The following is a 19,190-nucleotide window of genomic DNA, read 5'->3' as shown; positions in this document are numbered from 1 at the left end:
CCCGCCACCCCCACCCCGTCTGTTACCTTGCTCCTCAGAGAAGTGTTGCTATGATGGCCCAAGGTCTCCAGCCACTTGACCAGGACAGAATAGGGGGCTCACAGGAGGAACAGGGAGAAGAGTATGGGGGAGTGACTTTACACCTGTAAGTACTGGAGATGTCAGGGAAGGCTTCCTGGAGGAGAGGGGGGAGGACAGGATAGAAAAGGGGAGGGCACTAGCAGAGACCACTAGTTGTCCCTGAATATTCCTCCTCCTGTTCTTCATTACTAATACAATCCCTTCTTTTTTTTAATTTATTTTTTGGCCGTGCCGTGCAGCATGTGGGATCTTAGTTTCTCAGTTCCCTGACCAGGGATCGAACCCGTGCCCCCTGCATTGGGAGCGTGGAGTCTCAACCACTGGACCACCAGGGAAGTCCCCACTATCCCTTATTCTGAGCTGGGCATGGGGTGGTCCAGAATAAAGACTATATTTCCTAGCCTCCCTTGTAGTGGGTGTGACCATGTGACCCCGTTCTGGCCAATAGGATGAGTGCCGTGAGGGATGTAGTGTAAGTGTCCCCAAAAGGAAAAGATGTTACTCTTTGTCCTTCTCCTTCTTGCCGACTGAAATGGGAAACTCAAGCTCTTGGACCATGAAGTAGAGGCTGTGAGTGGAAGATGGTGGAGCAAAAAAGGAAGGTCCTAGACATCCTTGTAAAGTCACCTGACTGACTGTGGACTCCCACCTCCACACTTGTTTGGTGTGAGAGAGAAATAAATGTCTGTCTTATTCAAACCACTGTTATTTGGGGTCTTCTGGGGTTTTTTTTTTACTGCCCTAGCCCTGACTTTACACCTGTGTTGGGTGGAAACTTTGCACAGCCTCCCTTCTCTGACTCAGCAGCCCCCAACTCAGCCAGCCTGAGCGGGGCTCCCTCAGTGGGGGCAGTGGACGTCTTTGGGGCATGCATCTCTTTCAGGCAGCCCAGTCTTTTAGGCACTCTTAGCCCTTCATGATTTTCCTCTCTTCACCCTTCTCCATGTCTCCCCAGCAAGCACCCTCCACTTGGGCTAAGTGGGAACCCTCATCCTTTCCAGGTTCATTTCCAACTCCATGCTTTTGCTCCTGTCTCAAGAAGGAGTAGGCAGTACGAACTGCCCATTAACCAAGGAAGAAATTGGAAAAGCAATTTTTACCTTTAATAAAAACTCTGGCTGCAGAGAAACAAAAATCTGCTTGAAGTTGTCAGAGGGTCAACACAATAGTGAAGAATTCCTAGAGCAAGATACAGGAGGAGACAAAAATTCAGAGAGGGAGGCTCGGCATTTGGAGCTGTTTTCCCGTGGCAGGTAGCAGGGGCGGGGGGTGTTACCAATCCTAAAAAGGCAGCTGGGAAGCTGAGCAGTATTTTGAACAGCTTCTAGATTACTACAGAGACAAAAGTAGGAGCCCAGGGCCTGCCAAAGTTTGGGACAGGGTGTGTGAATGGCTCTTATAAATCCACAGACCACTCGTTTGAGACCCTGGAAGGCTGTACCTTGGGAGTAAGGGTGATGTGGAAGGCAGACCTCACATAGACTGTAGTCCAGCTTTGAGTCTCAATCCCTAAAATTGGATTAAAATGATCTTTAATTTCTAGTGAGTTCAGGGACCGGGACAGGAAAACAAAATTGTCTCTGCAGGAAGATAACGTTGTGTTAATCCTCAAAACATGTTACAAACTAATTTTTTTTTTTTAATATTTGGCACACAACTAAGGCAGCCAGGCACAGAAGGAGACCAGACAATTGAACCAAGAGCTAGCAGAAACAACAGACAGGGGCTTCCCTGGTGGCGCAGTGGTTGAGAGTCCGTCTGCCGTTGCAGGGGATGCGGGTTCGTGCCCCGGTCCGGGAAGATCCCACATGCCGCAGAGCGGCGGGGCCGCTGAGCCTGCGCGTCCGGAGCCTGTGCTCCGCAACGGGAGAGGCCACAACAGTGAGAGGCCCGCATACCGCAAAAAAAAAAAAAAAGAAAGAAAGAAAGAAACAACAGACAATAGAAACACTCTCAGAGGATGGTTGCAAAACTCTTGCCTTCCAGCCTGACTGGGGCAAGGGCTATTCATGAAAAGCAGAAGCTCTCGAGTTCTTAAACCCATTTGAAGAAGCCAAGTGAACGTATGAGGAGGGTTTAAAACACAAAGCAAACAATCCTCAGCTCAAAGAGGGTTTACAGAGTATATGGAGGCCTGGCTGGCAGACAGGAAAGTCATGACCCCTTTCAACATGTCCAGTCTGTACCAGAAGTTGGAGCGCGATCCCAGGACAATACCTCCACCACCACCTCCTCTCAAAAAGGAGACCAAGCCAGAGCCAATGGAAAAAGATCTTCAGGAGAGTAAGAAGCAGGCACTGAAAGGAAAAGAATTGGGGAATGATGGCCTACATAAAGCCCGAGTGGGCTTTAGAGGAGAAGAACAAAGGCAATGCATGTTTTCAGAAAAGGGACTATCCCCAGGCCAGGAAGCATTAAACGGAAGCCATCAAACAGAACTCAAAAGATGCTAAATTGTACAGCAATCAAGCTTCCTGCTATAGCAAACTCTTGGAGTTTCAGATGGCACTCAAGGACTGTGAGGAATGTATCCGGCTACAGCCAACGTTCATCAAGGGTTATACATGGAAAGCAGCTGCCCTAGAAGTGACGAAAGACTACCCAAAGGCCACAAATGTCTACCAGAAGGCATCAGACCTGGACTCCAGCTGTAAAGGAAGCAGCAGACGGTTACCAATGCTACCTCATGGCCCAGTACAACCAACACAAGAGCCTGAAGATGTGAAGTGATGGGCCGTGGCTGCCTTGAGGTGCAGGAGATAATGAGTGACCCGGCCATGCAGCTCATCCTGGAACAGGTGCAGAAGTACCCCTAGGAATGTAAATTGGTACAGCCACTATGGAAAACAGCATGGAGGTTCCTCAAAAAACAAAAAAAGAGTTGCCATATGATCCAGCAATCCCACTCCTGGGCATACAACCAGACAAAACTATAATTTGAAAAACATGCACCCCTGTGTTCATAGAAGAACTATTCACAATAGCCAAGACATGGAAACAACCTAAGTGTCCATCAACAGATGAATGGATAAAGAAGATGTGGTACATATACACAATGGAATATTACTCAGCCATAAAAATAGCAAAAGGATGCCGTTTGCAGCAACATGGATGGATCTAGAGATTATCATACTAAGCGAAGTAAGTCAGAAAGAGAAAGACAAATACCATATGATATTACTTGTATGTGGAATCTAAAATATGATGCAAATGAACATACCTACAAAACAAAAACAAACTCACAGATATAAAGAACAGACTTGTGGTTGCTGAAGTGGGGTGGGCAGGAGAAGGAAGGATTGGGAGTTTGGGATTAGCAGAGGCAAACTATTATATACAGGATGGATAAACAACAAGGTCCTACTGTAGAGCACAGGGAACTATATTCAGTATCCTGTGACAAACCATAATGGAAAAAAAAAAAAATATATATATATATATACACACACACCACACATAAACGCATATATATATGGGACCTGGGCCCCTTTGCTTCAGTGCTGCGGTGCTTGCACCTGGACACACATCTCCTCGAGCAACAAACTACAAAGGAAGTATCAATATAAGGGACTAAAAATAACTGCATGCATGCACAGTTGGGGCAAATTCTGGACAACGAGATACCAAGAGACCAAAAAGCCCAACTGCCACTTCTGAAGAGCTGAAAGCAAAAGCAGGGGACTGCACATGCCCCCTGCACACAACACCACCAAAGGGATGGGCAAACCTCCTAAGGCACCCCTCGGGCCCGACCCCTGGTCACACTTCTACCCACACCCCATATTAGGAAGCTGCTCGCCCCACCTCAGAGTGAGTAAGCAAGGGAACCTGTTGTTTGTTCTCGCTCCCCAGTGCTGCGGCAGGAGCCCCAATAAAGCCTTGCCTGAATTTCTTGTCTGGCCTCTGATCAATTTCTGTTGATTAAGGAGGCCAAGAACCCTGATCGGTAACATACTTTGTGGGCCAAGAACCCTGATCAGTAATATACTTTGTGGTGACACCACGAAGAGACTATTGTCCCCTTCCCAGGAGAGGATCTGGGCACCTCTGGAACCACTGAACGCAGCTACCCTGTGGTGACAAGCGGCCGCCTGAACCTATTGTTTCAGCGTCACCACGTTCGGTTAAGTCTGCCTTCTTGGTCCCTGAGGGCCTCAGTACCCTCATTCAGGCAACGTTTTTCCCCTCTCCTTGTTCTTTTTCCCTCACCACTTTCTCTTTCCCCTTTGTCCCTTTCCCGCTCCTGAAATCTCTCTACTTCTCTCTCTGTCCTCTCTTACTTCTGTCCTTTCCTTCCAAGAGAGTGGATAGCAGGCAGCTACAGCATCACTCCTCTCAGCCTGTGAGACCTGCTCCCTCTGGCTGGCAATGGCTCACCTTGACAGGTGACAAGCAGAGGTGGGAGAGGCTCACCTCACACCTTGGTCCAGTGGGCTCTCCCCGATTGGAGATTTGTGAGTGATAGAGGTTCAAACCTCATATCGTGTAGCGTCTGGAAGTCTGATCGTCCCAATATTCTTGCCTTTATTTTCCTGCCTCCAAGAGAAGTCCTGTTGGGAACGGGCTGAAGCAGCAGATTTCTATATACTGGTGTACACGTGGGTGAGAGTCCCACCTGTGGATTGGGGACCCACAGATGACGTACAACTGGCTGGTTCCCGGGCTTGATCACCTGGTAGGCAGTGGACGGGGTGATCCCTCCTTCACTGGCCCTTTCTGGAAGCGCACAGATTGTTGCCTGAATAGACACCGACAGGGGGCAGGTTGAAATAGCAATCTCTTTCTGTCTCTCTTTTTCAGTCTTTTCTGTCCCTCCTCCCTTTACCTCTCCTTTGGTCCTCACCCTTATACTTCCATCCCCCTTCATCCTGAAGAATCCTTGTTTGTATCTTTACGTTTCTGTCATTGGTACATGTTTTTTTTGGCTGCATTGGGTCTTTGTTGCTGTGTGCGGGCTTTCTCTAGTTGTGGCAAGCGAGGGCCACTCTTCATTGCGGTGCACAGGCTTCTCATTGCGGTGGCTTCTCTTGTTGCGGAGCTCAGGCTCTAGGTGCACAGACTTCAGTAGTTGTGGCACACAGGCTCCGTAGTTGTGGCTCACGGGCTCTAGAGCGCAGGCTTCAGTAGTTGTGGCACACAGGCTCAGTAGTTGTGGCTCGTGGGCTCTAGAGTGCAGGCTCAGTAGTTGTGGCGCAAGGGCGCGCACGGGCTTAGTTGCCCTGCAGCATGTGGGATCCTCCTGGACCAGGACTCAAACCCATGTCCCCTGCATTGGCAGGCAGATTCCCAACCATTGCGCCACCAGGAAAGCCCCCTGGTACATGTTTTTGAAAGGATCTTTGTTTTATGTAGTTTTGTCTGTCTAACTGCTCGTGCAAGTCTCTGCCAACATTGTGAGCATGGTGGAGCATTTACTCCTTGAAATGAAAATGCAGCCCACATAAACTGAGACTCCAGCCTTGGGTTACTTAGTGAGATTTTTTGTTTTTTTAATTAATTTATTTATTTGGTTGTGCTGGATCTTAGTTGCGGCAGGCGGGTTCCTCAGTTATGACGTGAGAACTCTTAGTTGCGGCATGCATGTGGGATCTAGTTCCCTGACCAAGGATCGAACCCGGGCCTCCTGCATTGGGAGCGTGGAGTCTTATCCACTGCGCCACCAGGGAAGTCCTACTTAGTGAGATTTTTTTTTTCTTTCACGGTACGTGGGCCTCTCACTGTTGTGGCCTCTCCCGTTGTGGAGCACAGGCTCCGGACACGCAGGCTCAGCGGCCCTGGCTCACGGGCCCAGCCGCTCCGCGGCATGTGGGATCTTCCCGGACCAGGGCATGAACCCGTGTCCCCTGCATCCGCAGGCGGACTCTCAACCACTGCGCCACCAGGGAAGCCCTACTTAGATTTTAAAGAGCAAAAAAGGAAGAGAGGAGCTTGCCTCTCTCTCCTCTGCCTTTGTAACGTAACTCTGCCTGGGCTCTCAGAGACCACCTGATTCATCTGTAGTCCCCCAGACTGCGGTGAAAAAAAAAAGAGGGTTTTTAAATTCAAGCGGGAAAACTTTGAGATCTCTGGTTCTGTTTTTATGTGAAAACTAACTTGTAAATAAGCTGTACTTATTGAGTACTTATATACATTCTCAGAAATTTAAAAGAAAACTCACCAGAATATATTTCAGGTTCATGTGATCTGGGAAATATTCAATATTGAATTAATATCTGATATTAGAGCTAGCTTAAGCTTATGGGTTTAATTAATACAGACCTGTCTTTAGAGTCATCAACATTATTTATTTATTTTTGGCTGCATTGGGTCTTCGTTGTTGCCTGCGGGCTTTCTCTAGTTGCGGCGAGCGGGGGCTGTTCGTCATTGCAGTGCACGGGCTTCTCATTGCAGTGGCTTCTCTTGTTGCGGAGCACGGGCGCTAGGCGCGCGGGCTTCAGTAGTTGTGGCTCGTGGGCTCTAGAGTGCAGCCTCAGTAGTTGTGGTGCACGGGCTTAGTTGCTCCGCGGCATGTGGGATCTTCCCAACCAGGGCTCAAACCCGTGTCCCCTGCATTGGCAGGCGGATTCTTAACCACTGGGTCAGCAGGGAAGTCCCAGGAGTCCCATTATGTAGGGTTACTGAAAGTTAATAAATGCATATTGTTTCTGTTATGAAATTTGTCAACAGGGAAAATAATCTCATATGATTAAATTTTTAAGTAAAGGTAACTGAGATAACAGCTTTTTGGTAAACTCTATAGGAATAATTATGTTTTGGAAATGTCCATCTAAATAGTCTCTCCAAATTGTGGTAACATGAAACTAAATTAAGTTAAATGATAGGAAATCATTGAGTACCCAGGCCATTTCAAATAAGATGAAATATTGGAATATTAATTGCTAAACAGGTCTAACTTTACCTACTTTTGTCTTCTTGTGAGAAACTAAAGCTGTTTGGTGCCGCCTTGAGATGTTCTCTACCAATCTACAGAATGCTAATGTAAAAGACAGTTCATGGTTCCTTAAGGAAAGTAGGATGTTTGTTTTCAGAAAAGAAGGTATGAGGAATGGAAATATATTTCGTTAAAGGAAAAAGGGTGATTTTTGTCCTAGAGCTGGTTATTTTTGAATGGAAAGAATAAGGGACAGGAAAATATGGCTACAGAAAGCTGCAGAAGGTTTGTGGGAAAGGAACATTGAGAAAAGAATTTTGTACATGGTCAGGATTTTCTAAAGTTGGGTTAAATTTAATTAGGTAAATGGATTTTCTTAAGAGTAGGCTGATGCAAGACTGGATTTGGTTTCTCTCTCTCATAAGAGAACAAAGTTTTCCTGGAATTCTGCTTTTGATAACAGATTGTGTGAGTTTCTGTGCCTTTAAGTGATCTGTTTTTATTTATTTTTTAAATAATTTTTTTAAAATTTATTTTTACTTTTGGTTGCCTTGGGTCTTTGTTGCTGTGTGCGGGCTTTTCTCTAGTTGTGGCGAGTGGGGGCTACTCTTCGTTGCAGTTTGCAGGCTTCTCACTGGGTGGCTTCTCTTGTTGCAGAGCACGGGATCTAGGTGCACGGGCTTCAGTAGTTGTGGCACTCGGGCTCAGTATTTGTGGCTCACAGGCTGTAGAGTGCAGGCTCAGTAGTTGTGACGCATGGGCTTAGTTGCTCCGCGGCATGTGGGATCTTCCCGGACCAGGGCTCGAACCCGTGTCCCCTGCACTGTCAGGCGGATTCTTAACCACTGCGCCACCACGGAAGTCCCTGTTTTTACTTTTGAAATCTTTTTTTCACCTTATCTCAAGGAATAATTGTTTCACAGCGACCTACAATTCTATCCGACAAGGTGTTTTAAAACTTCTCAAAATTTTTGACAGACTTCCCAAATATGAAATTCTAATTAAAGTTCTTTTGACCTCCAGCTAACTTTTGGAGGCTTCAAACAGACCCTGGAGCACCCCAAAGAGAGATCCTAAACTAACTGGGTTCATTTCGTATGTTAAATTACATGGGAAACACTGTCCAAACTTACTGCTGCCTGTGTCAGATAGAATCATCAGGCTCGCCTCAATTTTATCATAGCCGCCAAACAGATAGGGGAAAGTGTTTGGGGTTCTTCTGCTGTCTAGTCTCTCACCTTACTCTATGTCCAAAAAATCCCCTGTGAGAATACTCCCAACTCTAGGCCCTCAGGTCCTGACCCCCATGGCATCTTCCATTGTGCCCAACTCCAATTCTTCCAGGAGCTCCTTTCTGCACCTCTAGAACCCCCTTCACTCCAGGTCTTGGCAGCCCATACCTTGTTACAGACTACCTATTGGGCTGGCCAACTCCAAGCAGCCCACATCCTAGTCTTTATAGATGCTCAATTTGGAGGAATATACCCCAACATAGGGAATCTTGTTATAGGACATAAGCTTATAGACAACAAATCCCCCTCAAGGGAGAGCCCTGGTAATGCACTGGAACTCGTTCAAATGTCCCTTATTGGGGACCCCTCGCTTGAGGGACTGGTTAGGTGATGGGAGAGTAGAGAACACTCAAAATCCCATTAGGCAAGAGGGATTTCGGACGACACTCCGACCCCCTTCTGACAAAAGCTTCCTGGTAAAATGTCTCTGGGATGTTGGACTTCATTTCTAAAAGTGCTCTTGGTTGCAGCTTACTCAACAAGGGACGATCCTCTTCTAAGCCAGAAGAAACATCTCTGGAGTGTATCCTTAAAAATTGGAAAATTTTCGATTGGTTCAAGATGGCGGAGTAGAAAGACATGCTCTCACTCCCTCTTGCGAGAACACCAGAATCACAACTAACTGCTGAGTGGTCATTGACAGGAAGACACTGGAACTCACCAAGGAGGATACCCCACATCCAGAGACAAAGGAGATCCAAAATGAGACGGTAGGAGGGGCGCAATCACAATAGAATCAAATCCCATAACTGCTGGGTGGGTGAGTCACAAACTGGAGAACACATACCACAGAAGTCCACCCACTGGAATGAAGGTTCGGAGCCCCATGTCAGGCTTCCCAACCTGGGGGTCCGGCAATGAGAGGAGGAATTCCTAGAGAATCAGACGATGAAGGCCAGTGGGATTTGACTGCAGGATTTCGACAGGACTGGGGGAAAGAGACTCCACTCCTGGAGGGCACACACAACGTAGTGTGCGCATTGGGACCCAGGGGAAGGAGCAGTGACCCCATAGGACTGAACCAGACCTACCTACTGGTGTGGGAGGGTCTCCTGCAGAGGAGGGGGGTGGCTGTGTCTCACCGTGGGGACAAGGACACTGGCAGCAGAAGTTCTGGGAAGTACTCCTTGGTGTGAGCCCTCCCAGAGTCCGCCATTAGCCCCAGCTAAGAGCCCAGGTAGGCACCAGTGTTGGGTCACCTCAGGCCAAACAAACAACAGAGAAGGAACCCAGCTCCACCCATCAGGAGACAAATGGAGTAAAGTTTTACTCAGCTCTGCCCACCAGAGCAACAGGCAGCTCTACCCACCACCAGTCCCTCCCATCAAGAAACTTGCACAAGCCTCTTGTATAGCTTCATCCACCAGAGGGCAGACAGCATAAGCAAGAAGAATTACAGTCCTGCAGCCTGTGGAACAAAAACCACATTCACAGAAAGATACACAAGATGAAAAGGCAGAGGGCTATGTACGAGATGAAGGAACAAGATAAAACCCCAGAAAAACAACTAAGTGTATTGACACATGCACCCCAATGTTCATTGCAGCACTATTTACAATAGCCAGGACATGGAAACAACCTAAATGCCCATCGACAGATGAATGGATAAATAAGATGTGGTACATATATACAATGGAATATTACTCAGCCATAAAAAGGAACGAAATTGGGTCATTTGTAGAGACGTGGATTGATCTAGAGACTGTCATACAGAGTGAATTAAGTCAGAAAGAGAAAAACAAATATCATATATTAACACGTATATGTGGAACCTAGAAAAATGGTACAGATGAACCAGTTTGCAGGGCAGAAATTGAGACACGGATGTAGAGGACTAACATATGGACACCATGGGGGAAAGTGGCGGGGAGGGGGTGTGGTGGGATAAACTGGGAGGTTGGGATTGACATGTATACACTAATATGTATAAAATGGATAACTAATAAGGACCTGCTGTATAAAAAAATTAATTTAATTTAATTTTTTAAAAATACACCAAAATAAAATTGGAAAAATTTCAAAATTGACGGGATGAAAAGGGAAAAACAAACTCTACTGTAACATTACCTGGCCCTTATATAAGCTGGGGAATGGAGAAAAATGGCCTGAAAATGGGTCTCTAAATTATAATACCATCTTGCAATTGGATCTTTACTGTCACAAGATGGGAAGATGGACTGGGGTTCCCTGCATTCAAGCGTTCATGATCCTTTACCCAGCTCTGTGCAGCTCCTGTAATCAAAAGCCTGGGGAATCAGAAAACACTCCTGATGTTTTAGATGACTCCATTCTAACCTTCTGCCAATCTCAGCGGGGAAATCAAGCCCCACCTACTTCCCCGGAGCCACCTACTTCTCTGGGTCCCTCTGACCAATCCCAAACTCCGCCTCGCTATGTCCCTTTACATCTTCCATTGCCCCAGGAGGGAGAGACTAGTCCCTCCAGGGTAACCTGTAGTGGAACTTCCTGTCACTCCGAATCAGGTTCAAAGTTAGCCCCTACCTCTGCCCCACAAGGCCTTTACCCCCTTCAGGACAGAGGGATTACTAGAGTGCATGTCCCCTTCTCAGTGGGAGACTTAGGAATCTGTAAGCAGATGTTTGGCAGGTTCTCAGAGAACCCTGACAATTTTAGGGATGAATTTATCAGGTTGGGGTTGACATTCTCTCTCACCTGGCAGGACGTCACAGTTATTCTGGCCCACTGTCACACCCCAGATGAAAAGGAGTGTGTATACTGAGGAAGGTCAGGGAACACGGAGGTGGCCTACTGGCAACCAACCTACACCACCATATTTATCAGACAGGTGAGAACGCAATCCCAGAACACAATCCCCACTGGGACAATGAAGATCATCAAGGCCAGGGTAGGACGAGACATTATATCACTTGCCTATGAGAAGGAATGAAAAGGTGTAGGGTGAAGCCTGTAAATTACGATAAGGTCCGAGAGGTCACACAGGAAAAAGATGAAAACCTGGCAGTCTTCCTGAGCTGGGTGACAGATGCATTCAGGAAGAACACCAATACAGACCCTGAGTCCTCAGAAGGAAGGACATTCTTGGCCATGCGTTTTATCACCCAGGCTACTCCTGATATCCAGAGAAAATTACAAAAGCTTGAGGCTGGGCCCCAAACCCCGTTGTCAACCTTGGTAGAGGAGGCCTTCAAGGTCTAGAACAACCGAGACTAAACGGAGGAGGTCAATAAGGATAAGAGGCTAATAAAGAATATGCATCTTTAGGCTGCTCTGATCCACGCACCACCTCGAGGGGACCCTGGAGGGCGAGAAGGCTGGACAGACCACCAAGAAGCTGCCTGGGCTCGAACCAGTGTGCCTTTTGTCGGAAAGGGGGGCACTGGAAGGGGGAATGTTCTGAGCGCCCTCTAGTGGGATGCCCGAGGGGCAACTCTGACTGGCCCCAGTTCCTTGTGAATCTCTCTGATGAGAGATTCCCACACACCGACTGAGCACCTGCCCGGCTCCAGATCCCACTCGATCGATCCTCATTACTCCAGCGGAGCCTCAGGTGACCCTTGATGTGGCAGGTAGAAGAACTAAATTTCTTGTAGACGCTGGAGCCGCCTGCTCTGCTCTGACTTGGCCAGCTGTCCCCCTCTCCAACCGAGTGTACTGGGATGGGAGTTGATGGACAGCCAAAAGTAAGGCGATTTACATCTCCCCTTGCCTGCAGAATCGGGTCCATTAATATTACTTACTCCTTTTTGTATATGCCAGAATGCCCTGTCCCTCTCCTCGGGAGAGATGTGCTAAATAAGTTAGGAGCTAACATATTCTTAGGACAGGGTGAAGTCCAACGAGGTAGAGAATTCAAACAGAGAATGCCATCTATTAGTAGCCCCAGATGACCCACCTGCTGGTCATTATAATTCTCCTCAAAACATCCCCCAAGGTGTTAGAGAATGAGTAGATCCTGAAGTTTGGAATACATTGGTGCCAGAAAGGGCAAAACGCGTTCCCCCAATAAAAAAAAAGTTTAAGGCCTGGGGAAAAATACTCCTGGAAAAGGCAATATCCTTGAAAGCCTGAAGCCCTGAGGGGAGCCCAACTGCTGCTCAGCAATTCCTAAAACACTGACACATTAGGCCCTACCAATCCCCTTGCAATACCGCCATCCTCCCCACTCAGAAGCCTAACGGGGAATATCTGTTTGTGCAAGACTTACGAGCTTACGAGCAGTGAATGAGGCAGCCGTCCCTATTCACCCACTGGTGCCAAACCCATACACCCTCACCCATGTGCCGGGGAGCGCTCAGTATTTCTATTTTGGACCTCACAGATGCGTTTTTCTGTATTCCCCTACATCCTTTCTGCCTTTGCGTTGGATGGACGCTGACACCCTGGAGGCTACCCAGTATACCTGGACAGTGCTTCCTCAGGGTTTTCAGGAGAGCCCCCATCTTCTGGGAAACATGTTAACAAGAGAACTGAGGAAACTGGGCCTTGAGAAGGGAACTCTGCTGCAATATGTGGATGTGATTTATTGGTAAGTAGTGAGACCAAACAAGATTCAGATCAAAATACTGTTAGGGTCCCAAATTTTCTGGCAAAAAGGGGATGTAAAGTCTCTTCAACCAGGGCTCAGATCTCACAGCAACAGATTCAATATTTAGGATTTCTTTTGAGCCCAGGGGCATGAGCCCTGGCCATAGATCGAAAAACAGCAATTAGTGCATTACCATCTCCAACCACAGAGGCAACTCCGAGGCTTTCTCAGGATGGCTGAGTTCTGTTGTATCTGGATTCCAAATTATGGCCTTATAGCCAAACCTCTATATGAGACTCTAAAGGGAGAAGAAAGGGAACCCCTTCAATGGAATAAGGACTACCAACAGGACTTTGAGACTCGAAAGTCTGAGTTGAGCAGAGCACCAGCATTGGGGCTTCCAAATCTACACAAGCCCTTCACCCTATACGTTCACAAGAGGTCAGGGACAGCACTAGGAGTCCTGACCCAAAAGCTGGGACTGGACCAGAGACCAGTGGCTTACTTTTCAAAACAAATGGATTCAGTGGCCCTGGGATGGCCAAGCTGCCTGTGGGCAGTAGCAGCCACAGCCCTGTGGGTTAATGAGGCTTCCAAACTTATCCTGGGACAACACTTAGATGTGTTAACCGCTCATGAAATACAATCTGTGCTGAAAGTCAAGGGACATCATTGGTTGACTGGCGGAAGGTTAACAAGATATCAGGCCCTCCTAATGGGTACCCCTGACATTCCCTTAAAGGTATGCCAAACCCTGAAGAACCCAGCAACTCTGTTTCCAGTGGTCGAGAGTGGAGACTCAGTGCATCTGTGTATTGAGACCATAGAACAAACTTACTCCAGCAGGTCTGATCCTCTAGATGAGCCTATTGTCAGCGTGAGTTCGAATGGTTTACTGATGGGAGCAGTTTTGTAGAAATGGGAACCTGAAAGGCGGGGTATGCCATAGTTAGTCTAGATGAAGTTATAGAAGCCAAGACCCTGCCACCCCAGACGTCAGCCCAGAAGGTTGAACTAATTGCATTAATGAGAGCTTTGCAATTAGGGAATGATAAGAAATTAAATATTTTTACTGACTCTAATTATGGGTTCCATGTGCTACAGGCTCACGCTGCCATTTGGAAAGAAAGGGGAATGTTAACCCCTAGAAATTCCCCCATAAAACATAAAGATTTGATTCTGGCTCTTTTAGAAGCAGTGCAGCTCCCGACCCAGGTAGCAGTAGCCCACTGTAGGGTCCATCAGAGGGGTGGATTTTCTGTGAGCCAAGGGAAGAGCAAAGCTGATCAAATTGCAAAACAGGCAGCTTGATTTCAGGAACCTGAACAAATTATGGCCCCCTGAACTCCCTAGCCTTCCCCAGTATTCCCCATAGGAACAAGAAAATGCTGAGAAATGGGACTATGAGAAAGGAAGCACTGGCTGGTATAAAAAGGAGGATAAAGTTCGAATCCTACTGGCCCAACAGTGGAAACTCACTAAGAGCTTACATGATGCCACCCACTATGGGAGGATGCGCTATGGGACTTGATGCAAAAGGCTTTTTCAGGGAAGGGGCTTAAAAGAACAGTAAAACAAGTAACACTTGCCTGTGATTTATGTGCCTGTAATAACCCACAGACCCATCCAATCCCCCCTTCGTTACTCAGGCCAATTCAATGCCAAGGGACATACCCCGGGGGAAGACTGGCAGTTAAGATTTCACCCAATGTCCCCACGATGAGGATATAAATATCTTCTGGTGTTTGTTGATACTTTCACAGGATGGGTTGAAGCCTTCCCCTACCCGATCTGAAAAGATTATGGAAGTCTGTATGTCCCTTTTAAAAGAAATAATTCCTTGGTTTGGACTTCCAAAGTCCCTGCAGAGTGATAACAGCCCCTTTATAACCATAATCACACAGGGGTTCACAGTGGCCCTAGGGATAGATTACAAGCTACACACCTCTTGGCACCCCCAGTGCCAAGGAAAGGTAGAGAAAGGGAAGGTAGAGAAAATGAACCATACTTTAAAGAAAACCTTAGCAAAGCTCTGCCAAGACACTCATGAACCCTGGACCAGCTTGCTTCCTACTGCACCCCTCAAGGTCCGTGTAGCCCCCAGGAGTGGTCTGAGGCTTAAGCCATTTGAAACGACCTATGGGAGGCCTATTCTTACTACTGACATTGTACTGGGTGAGGAAGTAAACCAGGCCCTGAGATATACTATTAACCTAGGACAAGTTCAGAAGGCAATCCAGGACTGTGCCCACAAAGCACGGCCAGCTCCCACTAAAAATACAGAGGAAGCAGCAGTTCCTTCACAAATAAACCCCAGGGACCAAGTGCGTAAAACCTGGAAAGTTGGATCCCCGAAGATCAACTATTGCCAAAATGGAAGGTCCCCTATAAAGTAACTTTAGCCACTCCCACTGCTGTCAAACTCAAAGGATATCTAGTTGGGTACATTTGTCCACACTAAAGCTTTTACCTCCAGAAGTCCCACAGGTCACAACAGAAGAACAATACACCTGTGAGCCAGTGGAAGATCTGAGGTATCTATTCAAAAGTCAGGCACCATTGACAGATAGTCTGTGTGATAACTAATACTTTCTGCTGCACCTGGATCAATGCGACAGGACAGGTAGAAGTTAATATTAAGGAAATATATGCCCGAGCAAAGTGGCTTCACAATTTTGGCAGGGGTGATACCGCCTCAGCTGTCTGGTCAACAGTTAAGGAAGCCCTCCCAAAGTTAACCTGGTTCCTTCCCTTTCTAGGCCCTTTAATGGCTATTGTTGTCCTTCCCCTTTTTAGCCTTTGTTTGTTTAACCTTCTGGTTAAGGTTGTGTCTTCTAGGCTCCAACAGTCTGAAGTAAGGCTCATGACGGCTCAAGGCATTCAACCCATTCCAGCGGAGAGTGGCCCAGGTCCCTAAAAGTCCTTGAAACAATCAGCGAGGGACTTCTACACCTCTAGGGTAGGCTAGGGTCTGCAGCCCATCCAGGAGGAAGAGTTTCAGAAGAAGAGACCTTCAGCCCCTTACCCCTTAAGAAAAAAGGTGTAGAGTCTCTTGGGGGAAATGAGACAGGCTGGGACCCGGGACCCTTTGCTGCAGTGCCACAGTGCTGCAGTGCTTGCACCTGGTCAAACATCACCTTGAGCAACAAAATACAAAGAAACTATAAGGGACTAAAAATAACTGTGTGCATGCGCAGTTGGGGCAAATTCTGGACAACAAGATACAAAGAGACCAAAAAGCCCAAGTGGCCCTTCTAAAGAGCCCGGGGCAAAGGCAGGGTACTGCGCATACCCCCAGCACACAGCACCACCTAAGGGGCGGGCACACCATCTAAGCCACCCCACCGGCCTGAACCCTGGACACACCCCTACCCTCACCCCACATAAGGAATCAGCTCACACCACCTTGAGGGAGGGAGTTAGCAAGGGAAACTGTTACTTGTTCTTGCTCCCCTCTGCTACAGCAGGGGCCCCAGTAAAGCCTTACTTGAATTTCTTGTCTGTCCTCTAATCAATTTCTATTGATTAAGGAGGCTAAGAACCCTGGTCTGTAACATATGTATAACTGAGTCACTTTGTTGTACATAAGAAATTAACACAACATTTTAAATCAACTATGCTTCAATAAAATTTTTTAAAAAAAGAATTACCCCTAGGCACTCAGTGAACATTGAAGAATCTTGTAATAGCATGGAAGATCCAGATCATGGATATGAGTCTGACTGCAATTTAGTGATGACGTACTCATCATTCCACTTCCTTTCGCCCTCATGTGGAAAAAGGAGCTGGGATTGCAGCAAGCAGCATGAAGCAGAAAGGAGAGAAGGTGGGGGAAAGTGATAACTTATCTCTCCGTACTTATGCAGACCTATGTGGAAGATACAGAGACTTGTATTCACGTTATTCATGCAGCTGCTGCCTCTGGGCCCTCCCAGCCCATGCATGGTCTCTCCTGCTGCCCTTGACTTCCATGTCTCCTTCCCCTGAGGCCCAGTCACTGTCTCAGATGCTCCCTCATAGTTGGTTATTTTTTATTTGTAGCAGTGGGCATGTATGGGGAGGGGAGGATGTTTTTCCCAACCTCAGATACTGAGGTAGGAGATAGATGGGCCCCTGGGCTGGACAGCTGGTGTTTGTCAAGTGGAGTAAAATTGAAGCTTTGTTCTCACCCAGACGCTCCAAGGACAAAGCTAGTGGCAGAAGCTGAGCTCTGCTGAAGTAAAGAGATAAGATGACGGCTCCTGAGGTCAAGGAAAACTTCCCTGTCTGCACATGCACAGGAAGGCTCCTTGGGGGTCAAAAAGGGAGGGGGCGCCACCCCATAATAAGTGTGGACATACCCCCACAGGCCTCTGCAGTGGAATCCATCTTAGCAAAAAGTTGTGCAAAAAGTTGGGAAGGGTCCTAGGACCAGTCAGGTGTGAAAAAGGAAATAAGATAATTGGCCAAAGGTAAACAAACACTCAGAAGAACTGCCCTATTTAAGTGATTTGAATCACCTCTTTACTGCGCTCCTCCTCATTAGGAAGGACGCCCATATCCTTTCTCTTCAGGTGTGTATTTCTGCCTGCTTCTTCTTAAATGAACAAACTGTTTCTCTGTGTGCTCTCCCACTTGTTGTGCTGTGTCTCTAATAATAAACTTTGTACCTGTTCTTACAGTTTGTGCCTCGCTGAAACATTCTTGCTTTCTATGGGGTAAGAGCCAGGGGAACTTTGCTTCTAGCCTCTAGCCTCTGGTGGGCTACTGGCTAGGATTCCTGGTTTTCATCCAGGCTACCCAGGTTCAATTCCTGGGCAGGGAACTAAGATCTTTCTTCAGCACCATTCACTGCTGTCTCTCCGGGATCAGTACCAACTGTCTTCACATTGTTAACTCCACATCCTCTTCTCTAATAAAACAAGCCAGTCAGGCATGGTTAAAAAAAAAAAAAGAGAGAGAAAAGAAAAAAGAAACACCCCCAGAGATTCCAGATATTGGAATTAACAGAAACAGACACAGACTAAAAAATAACCATGCTTACTATATTCAAGGAGATAAAAGACTGAGAAAACTTCAAAAACTACAAAACTACAAAAAAAAAAGGCACAGCAGATTGGAAAAAAATTTGAAGTAGAAAAGCACAATAATTAATAACCCCATGGATGGTTTTCATAGTCAACTAGACAAAAATGAAGAGAGAATTAGTGAGCTGGTAGATAGGTCAGAAGAAAATATTCGAATTAAACATGAAGAGACAAAAGAATAAAATATGCAGAAGGGAGAGTAGGAGATACAGAGGATACACTGAGTAGATCAAATATGCCTTCAGTTGGAGTCAAAGAGGGGAAAGAGGTAATGAGGTTGAAGCAATATTTTAAAAATAATGACTGAGAATGTTTTTCAAATAATGAAGTCGTACAAATTACAAGCAGGATAAATAAAATTAATTATACACCTAGCTAAATTATGGTAAAACATCAGAAAATCAAAGACACATTTTTTTAAACCTTAGAAGAATTTGAGGAAAAATGTCAACTTGCCTTCAAAGGAGCAAGAATGAGGTTGAAAGCTGACTTCTCAACAGAAACAGCAGGAACCAGAAGACCATAGAATGACACCTTCAATTGGCTAAAAGAAAATGACTGCAGCTTCACATTCAAGACATAGAAAAAATATATGTCAGAAAAGGAGGCAAGATGAAGATACTTGCAGACATATAAAAACTGAGATAATCTGTCACTAGCAGACCTAAGAGGTACTTTCAGGCAGAAGGAAACCTATTCAAGTTGAAGGTCAGGTATGGAATAGGAAATAAAGAGATAGATAGATAGATATAAAGATTTATTTATAAATTCACACACATGTACATCTAAATGAATATTTTTACCCCATTTTAATGAAAATTTTCTATCTATATAGAAGAAAATATAATAACCCCATTATTCATCTTCAATAATTATTGACATATAGACATTCCTGCTTCCTCTATACTCTCCACGCTCTGCTTACACTGGATTATTTTAATCAAACCCTAAACTTCATATAACATCACCCATAGATAATTCAGTTTGTATATCTTCAAGATAAGGATTTTTTTTTAACAAAAGCCTGGGACTATTATGAGACCTGAAAAGTAAAATGAATAATAATTCCTTAAAATCATCAAATGTCCAATCAGTCCATCATTCAAAGTCCAATTTTTGTCTTTTTTTTCAGATGGATGTTCAAATGAAGAGTCTTAAAATACCATTTTATTATATTTGACTAATGTGTTTCTTGTGTCTGTTTTTCAAAAATTAATTAAAAAAATTTTAAAAACCCTCTTTTTGTTTTAAAATTTTCAAATATGAACAAAAGGAAGAAAATAGTATAATGGACCTAGTGGGAGCTAGGATGGGTAAAAGGACCCTGACCTCCGAATGTTGGAGATTATTTTTTTTCTTTTTTTCTTTTGGCC

The 19,190-nt window shown here is 46.0% G+C and overlaps 1 pseudogene; it reads left to right on the top strand.

Annotated features, from left to right (window-relative positions):
- The first annotated feature begins 2,403 nt into the window (after positions 1–2,403).
- On the top strand, positions 2,404–2,897 carry LOC112410908 (stress-induced-phosphoprotein 1 pseudogene; annotated as a pseudogene).
- The last annotated feature ends 16,293 nt before the right edge of the window (positions 2,898–19,190 follow it).

Source organism: Neophocaena asiaeorientalis, unplaced genomic scaffold (genome assembly GCF_003031525.2).
Source record: "Neophocaena asiaeorientalis asiaeorientalis breed wild unplaced genomic scaffold, Neophocaena_asiaeorientalis_V1.1 scaffold54, whole genome shotgun sequence".
In the NCBI taxonomy this organism is placed as follows: Eukaryota; Metazoa; Chordata; class Mammalia; order Artiodactyla; family Phocoenidae; genus Neophocaena; species Neophocaena asiaeorientalis.
The sequence above is the reverse complement of the archived record's forward strand: the minus strand, read 5'-3'. Positions and strand labels throughout refer to the sequence as shown.